The sequence below is a fragment of the Chiloscyllium plagiosum genome, chromosome 7 (assembly GCF_004010195.1).
Source record: "Chiloscyllium plagiosum isolate BGI_BamShark_2017 chromosome 7, ASM401019v2, whole genome shotgun sequence".
Lineage (NCBI taxonomy): Eukaryota > Metazoa > Chordata > Chondrichthyes > Orectolobiformes > Hemiscylliidae > Chiloscyllium > Chiloscyllium plagiosum.
This window is the reverse complement of record NC_057716.1, coordinates 55,593,681-55,601,946: the sequence shown is the minus strand read 5'-3', so window position 1 is coordinate 55,601,946 and position 8,266 is coordinate 55,593,681. Positions and strand designations below refer to the sequence as shown.

The following is an 8,266-nucleotide window of genomic DNA, read 5'->3' as shown; positions in this document are numbered from 1 at the left end:
TTGAATGTTCATATGCTTTCCTTTATTGGTCAGAGTATTGAGTACAGGAGTTGGGAGGTCATGTTTCGGCTGTACAGGACATTGGCTCGGCCACTGTTGGAATATTGCATGCAATTCTGGTCTCCTTCCTATCGGAAAGATGTTGTGAAACTTGAAAGGGTTCAGAAAAGATTTACAAGGATGTTGCCAGGATTGGAGGATCTGAGCTACAGGGAGAGACTAAACAGGCTGGGGCTGTTTTCCCTGGAGTGTCGGAGGCTGAGGGGTGACCTTATAGAGATTTACAAAATTATGAGGGGCATGGATAGGATAAATAGACAAAGTCTTTTCCCTGTGGTCCAGAACTAGAGGGCATAGGTTTAGGGTGAGAGGGGAAAGATATAAAAGAGACCTATGGGGCAACGTTTGTAAGCAGAAGGTGGTACGTGTATGGAACGAGCTGCCAGAGGATGTGGTGGAGGCTGGTACAATTGCAACAGTTAAGAGGCATTTGGATGTGTATATGAATAGGAAGGGATTGGAGGGATGTGGGCTGGGTGCTGGCAGGTGGGACTAGATTGGGTTGGGATATCTGGTCGGCGTGGATGGGTTGGACCAAAGGATCTGTTTTCATGCTGTACATCTCTATGACTCTATGGTGAAGATTACATTATTATAATGGATTACGTCTCCAAATTTTCCATTGTTAGATGGCATAGCACAACAAGTGCAAGCATCACTGAAATGGTAACTGCTTTTTTCAGTTGATTCCACATTCCAGAACTGATAATGTCGAACAATGGACAATACTTTCCTGGAAAACCATTTCAAGAAATGTATATTAAGTGGGGAATGAACCATACAACATCATCACTCCACTATCCACAGTTAAATGGTCTAGCAGAATGTATGGTGCATATTATCAGATCAATTGTCATTAAATGTCAAGCAACAAATCAAGATTTTTGCATTATTCAATTGCTTTGTCTTTGTGCATTTTCATGCAATAGCAATGGAGAAAGGATTACAATTCCTCGCACAATCTATGCTCAGAAGACAAGTCACACAGTCATACCCAGTAACTCAACCATTCTAAGACACAGGGCCTTCTTCTTCAAGAACAGAGGAAAACAAAAGAGATACGCAACCAGTGAGGTCTCAGAGGAATACTACAACTATGCAGATAGTGTACATCAGAAATCCAAATGTAAATACAGAGGAACTTCGAATATCCAGCATTCAATTATCCGAATTTCAGATTATCTAGCAAGATTGCAAGGTCCCTATACTCGTCTAAACTATGTTATCTGGCATTCACTTATCTCAAATTCAATTAATCGAAATAAATATTTCCCGCCCATGTCCTTCGGATAATTGAGGTTCCTCTGTATTTGGAGAAAAGCAAAGATTTCCAAAATATAGAACCAGCCCAGTCCAGTGCCCTTAAAAGACAAAAAATCAATATCAAGGCATGTAACCTGAGGGTATAAATATTTCAGTCTCTGTCTCAAGTGGAACCATTTGAAGCATGACATATTGCTGGAAGCATGTAACAGTTTGTAACCGAGTTTGTAACAGACATTGAAATGCTTTTGATGATTTTATATGTAGATTTCAATGCTTTCTCTAATTTGTGTGGCCATTCTGAGGTTCTGCCAAGATTCCATACATGCCAATTGACATGTCAACATACTGATTTCCTGTTTCGGAAGTCACTGCCATGTACCCACCTTAGAGGTCTGTGCACTGCACTGAAACAAAATTAGAGGAACTGTTGGTAGACATACGTGATATAAAGTGTAAAGATGCCATAGTCTTACCAGACAATACAGCTGTTGTCTCATTGGAGAGAGAGATAACTGGTGGTGGTTTAATGTGAAAATCAATATATTGGGCAAGGAGAGGTTGAGAAGTAGAGTCGTCCATGTTAATCTTGGCTGGCTTGATATATAGGTTCTATAATAAACATCTGTTAAACCTTTCAAAACTACGTTACACATGTCTGGTTGTAACGTTACAGGAGTTAACGCAAGTATTATTTCATCCAGTACAAATATCCTGCCGGAGGCAAAAACCCACAACACAGTGAACGAACAGAACTCGTTCTACAACACGTGCAAGAAGCTAAACTTCTTCTTACCTGGTCTAAAACATTTTTACGCTATTGCAAGAAATTTTGGTCTTTGGCTACTACTTCTTTTGATACTTTGGAGCAATTCGTTTTAAATGGAATTCAATAAAACCTATGAACAAAAGCACAAGGCTGTCTTTAGAAACAGCAAATTGTTTGTGATTACATTATATTAACAATAGTTTCACCCACACTGTACTGATGCATGGCCTTAATTTTTCATTTCTTTGTTTACATTACTCACACAGCTGTTTAGTACTGATTTAGGAGTCGATATAAGATATTCTGCCTAAAAAGCCTTCATTATGATCTGCAGCCATGTTTCTATTTGAATTTCCAAAATTTCTCATCAAGAATAACATCTTTTACATTACCACTGTAGTATTAGATAAAGCTGCCAGATACCAATTCCAAACCAGCATGTTATGTTTGGTCTTTTCGTTTCCTGAAAGGATTCTCTGGAGTTGGTAACTTTGTGATATTGTTATTTATGCACTTATCAGTGATGTCTCTGCTCAAGTAATTTGAGTCAATGAAGCTACAAAAAAATCCTTTGTTTTTTTTTAAATTAAATAGGACAAAGGTTAAGAAAAGATTATTTAGTGGCCGTTGTTTATTTTCAGCATTATTCATTCAGCCCACATTCTGTGCTGGGTACTGATGTCTGAAATATCAGTGAATTGTTAGTTATTCACTGGTTGCTTCAACAGCGCATACACTAAAATTGGAACAAATCAGAGATGAGCATGGCCCCTGCACAAGGGTGATGCAAATTCGTGAAGTGTTCCATATTTAAGGCCTCTTGTAGTGCAGTGGTAAAATCCCTTGTTTCATCCAGGAGGCAAGGGTTCAAGTCCCACCTATTCCAGGTGTGTGTAATTCCCTGAACAGTTGATTTGAAAATAGTTTTTCACTGGTAATACATGCATATATTGTGGATGTTTCCTGCAGTCATTAAAATGTTTCTTTTCCTTTTTTAGCTTCTTTCTACTTCATAACTGCATTATTCTTTTTTCCATTTTAATAAAAAGTAATACAAATATAAAAAGGCAAGAAAGCAGCTTATATGCAAATATCATGCAATATAGAGAAAAATACCAACATTATCACAATTGTAGTACATAGTGGCACAAATAGTGGCATGGAAAGTGAAAGACATACATAAGGATGGAATATGACAAGAAAAGGGCCTAGGAACAAGAGCCATACCAGTATTATGTTTGCAAGAGCAGGTAAAAAGCTAAGAATCCTGCAGTGTGTAACTCACCTGATAAAGCCACCATCTATAAGGCACAAGTTAGGAGTGTGATGGAATACGCCTCATTTGCCTGCAACTCCAATAACACTCCATATACTTATTGTCATCCTGGACAAAGCAGTACTGTAATTGGTACCAACAAACATACAGTCCCTCCATTAATGGCACTCAGCAGCAGCAACATGCACCATCTAAAAGAAATCATAGAAATTCATGCAAGTTCTTTAGACAGAACCCTCAAAACCTACAACTGTTACCATCTAGAAGGACAAAGGCAGCAGATACAGTGGAACACAATCAACTGCAAGTTTTCTTCCAAACCATTCACCATCCTTACTTGGAAATATATTGCCATTTCTTCACTGTTGATTTGTCAAAATCCTGATAATCCTTTCCTCATGACATTGTGTGTCTACCTACAACAAGTAGGCTTCAGCAATTCAAAATGGCAGTTCACCGAACCTACTCAAGGACGACTAGGGCTACGCAATAAATGTTGAACCAGCCAGCACTGCCCACATTCCATGAATTAATTAAAAAAGAAGAAACAAGGGAGAATTTCTGGACCTGCTTTTCTCATGCTTGGGGAGGAGACTCAGGAAACAATGGAACACCACTCTAATTAACATTTTCTTTAGCTGCAATTTCTGATGATCACAATTGGATAACAATAGAATCACGCTAATAATATAGCATTTTATGATAGCAATATTTCAATCTTCAACACTACCTACCACAAATCAATTGTATATTATGACTTTATGGCTCCTAGGAGCATAAATGGGCAATTTGTCTGCTGCGTTGGAAGCTGAGGTGCTCTAACAGTGTTTCTGTATTCTTGTATCTGTCCCCTTGTGACTGTTTAATTTTGCTTTCAGAATATTAAGATCTGATGCATAAATTATTTTTCTAAAAGGAAAGGCAAATGAGTGGACTTATTCATATGATAATGTCATATTAAGTTTCTTGTCAGGGCCATTTCAAATTTAATTCTTTGGTTTTAGCAAGTGCCATCAATTATATGTTTGTGAATGAGTTACTATGCAAACTTGAAGAAATCTTTGTTTACTTATCTAATTTCTTTGGAATGACTTTGATATCTCCCAGCGATTAATACCTGAAGATTTGATTTCTTCCAGCAACATAGGTTTTCATCTGAGATATTTAAACTTTGACCATCTGTGACTTCATTCTTTTGGTTTTCTATTCATTGTAAATTTGTCAAATTCATTGCAAGATCGACCAATATTTCCAGGTTTAAACAGCAAGTACCGAATTAAGAGATCACAGAATGTTTTCATAGTGAATTTAGCAGACTATCTTCAACAGAAATAGCCCATTAATGCTGTGAACACAAGTACCTATGCACTCACAAGTGTCTATTTTCAAATCCCTGGCAAGGTCTTTGCACTATGCTTTCTGGCAGCTTTTAGCAAATTGCAGTAATTTGTGGAGATGAAAAAATGATAACATGCTGAAAGGTATTGTGTTACTGACAAAATGGTTCTTCCACTGGCTATTAAAAATTCTCTTAAGCTTACATTTACCTCCAGAAAGCCCATAATACTGGGTTGCTAGTTAATTAGCCCTTTTATGCATGTCATAAATCCCCTACTGGTGACATGAAAATGTTTTTCAACAACACACCAGTAGGGGAAAGGAAAGCAAGAGATATGCTTGTGGCCAATAGCAAAGGCCAGAGAGTCGAAGGTTAAAAAAAAACAAAATTGCTCACAGACTAATTTCTTTATGAAGAGGTACAGGTTTATGTAATAACCGTTTAGCAGGAACAAAAGTAGACCTGTGAAATTTTTCAGAATGTCAAAACTAAGACACAAAGGCTCAAGCTCTACAACTCTCGCTATTGCTTGCAACATCTTCCCTCACTCACTGTCGCCACCTCAACATTCAACAGCTTTAACCTTACATGGTCTCTGTGTTTCTAATCAGTCACCCAAAATGACTCCCCACTTGCACCAAAAGTAACAATTGTGCCACTTGCTTCCATTGCTCTTAGCACCCACCTCTTGCTAGGTCCAAGAGGAAAGTAGCCCCCTCGTATTGATAGAATATTTCAAGATGGATGGTGGGCTGCCTGATATTTGGCTCCTCATGCCTTATGCAGAAAAGTTCCTTACTCAAGTTGCCCAGAGCTTCTAACTGGCTGTATCGCAGTCTCTGGATTGATGTTGAAAATTGCCCTTCATTTATTGTACTCCTGAGCAAGGCTATCTCCCTTGTCTTGATTAAGGCCTGAAGACAATTATAACACATTTCCCATCTTTGTAGCTGTGTACTAAATTCACGGCAAGATTGGACTATATGAGCCTCCACTTCGAGGGAAATGGGCAGAGTGCAAAACTGCATGGCAAGGCAAAGATGCTGTGAGTATCCAGGTAGGCTCAGAATGAGTGAGCAATATGATAGTAAACAAAGAACTCAGGGATGCAGCCTGGTCTAGTCCATGATGCTCCCAGAAATAGAAGTGGGGATCATGATACATGATTAATCATAACCATTGATAATTTTTTACAGTGTGCCAACTTCACAGTAAACTCTGGCAGAAGGGGACTCATTATGTTGTCTTCTTAGAATGTCTTTTTCCTTCCTCTTCACTTCTTCTGTTTCACTGCTGTTTCCTTCAGAGTGACAAGATCTGTCCTATCACATTGTAAGGTTATCCACCATGCCACTGAGCATAAATTGTTGACTACAGTAGAGCTGACTGGGAGGGCCTGATGTCATTTCTTGGTTGAGTAGCATTGCTGGTATGATATGACTGAGTACTCTCCTATATGTTAACTCATTGAACATGTGATACAAAGATCTTTTGAAGTAGATGTCTTAAAGTCTATGAATAATCCATGAATTACATTGCTGTAATGTCACAGGTTCATTCATAATGCAGAACTCCAACAGGATAATCCAGGTAATGAAAGTATTGTTTCAACATGTCAATTGCCTCTTCAGTTGCAATTTGTTTAACAGTGTGGCTTTCTTTGCACGCATGACATGCAAATGTATGCATTGTACCCCAAGGTTATCAGCAAAATCATGAACTACTATACCTTGTTGCGCAGTAACCACACTTGGTTTTCCTTGGTAGTTCAACTATAACTCTCATGGTGAATTGCTGCACAATGATGACAACATGACGACTGCCAGGATATCGATTTGAATGATTTGCTACCTACTGTCACTTACTAGTTAGATATTTTGCAAGGGGATTATGATGCTTTATTCAAAAATTCCAGGTCAGGTGGCCAAATATACCCTCAAGACAGTTAAATGATATTATGACATGTGATATTCCCTTATGAATGTGCCCATCTCATCTTCAGTCACATGGTCAGTGCAATGGAGTCAGTATTGGGTGTTCAGTCAGTCAGTTGTGTATACTTAATGTACAGGAACATCAGTGAGAAAAAGAAACAGATTATGAATGAGCCTGTGAAATTATAGCAATGCAAATAGTAGTATTATTCATAAACTTCAAGACATCTCCTTCAAAAGATCTTTGTGTCACATGTTGTACAAGTTAACATATAAGACAGCACTCAGGCATATCACGCCAGCAGTGCTGTTTAATCAAGAAACTACATCAACCTCTCCCAGTCAGTTCTACCACAGTTGACACATGGCATCCATAAAGCAATGGGCTTCAAAATGCTTCCAATACTCCCCTAACCATGACAAGATCTAAGCTCTTTGCGAAGGTGCATACTCACTCTCCCTGCTGATCTCGAGCAAGAAAGAATGAAATATAGTTAGTTTTCTGAACAGAAAAACTCAATGGTCTCTTTGATGGAACAGTGGATGTTAAACAGCAAGCTGTTATATTTAGCCAGCTCCAATCTGGATGAAACAATATTGAGAAAAGTTCATAACTATAAAGTACTGTCAATGCTGGAAATCTGGAACATAAAGTGGAAAGTGATGTGGAAAATCAGTATGCAGCATATGTGGAGAGAGAAATAGGGCAAACGTTTTGCAATCAAATGACGCTACTTTGGAACAAAAGTTCATTCTATGATTGCTAGTAGCTGTTGGGGAGGTGATGGTGCAATGGCATTATTGCTGCACTGTTAATCCAGAGACCCAAGTAATGTACTGAGATCTCAGGTTCAAATCTTGTCATGACAGATAGTGGAATTTAAATTCAATAAACAACAAAATCTGGAGTTAAGAATCTAACGGTGACATGAAACCATTGCCAATTGTTGGAAAAGCCCGACTGTTTCAAACATGATGCGGTGAGGCATGACTTAGGATGTGTGGCTTGGAAAAGTAGACTCCAAGGCAAGAGTGTAAATGATATGTGGAGCTTGTTCAAGGAGCAACTATTGAGTGTCCTTGATAATTATGTACCTGTCAGGCAGGGAGGAAAGGGTCGTGCGAGGGAGTCGTGGTTTAATAAGGAATTGGAATCCCTTGTTAAATGGAAGAGGGCGGCCTATCTCAAGATGAGACGTGAAGGTTCAATTGGGGCGATTGAGAGTTATAGGGTAGCCAGGAAGGACCTGAAGAGAGAGCTAAGAGCAGCAAGGAGGGGACATGAAAGGTCCTTAGTCGGTAGGATTAGGGAAAACCCTAAGGCTTTCTATAGGTATGTTAGGAATAAAAGAATGACTAGGGTAGGAATAGGTCCAGTCAAGGATAGTAGTGGGAAGTTGCGTGTAGAGGCGGAAGAGATTGGGGAGACACTGAATGAATACTTTACTTCAGTATTTACTCAGGAACAGGGCATTGTCGTCGATGCGAATACTGAGTCACAAATAAGTAGAATGCTTGGCTTTGAGGTATGTAGAGAAGAGGTATTGGAAATCCTGGAAAAGGTGAAAATAGATAAGTCCCCTGGGCCTGATGGCATTTATCCTAGGATTCTCTGCGAAGCAAGG

At 38.9% G+C, this 8,266-nt stretch overlaps 1 pseudogene; it reads left to right on the top strand.

The window, feature by feature from the left end:
- Positions 1-2,806: 2,806 nt before the first annotated feature.
- LOC122552072 lies at positions 2,807-2,906 on the top strand (annotated as a pseudogene).
- The last annotated feature ends 5,360 nt before the right edge of the window (positions 2,907-8,266 follow it).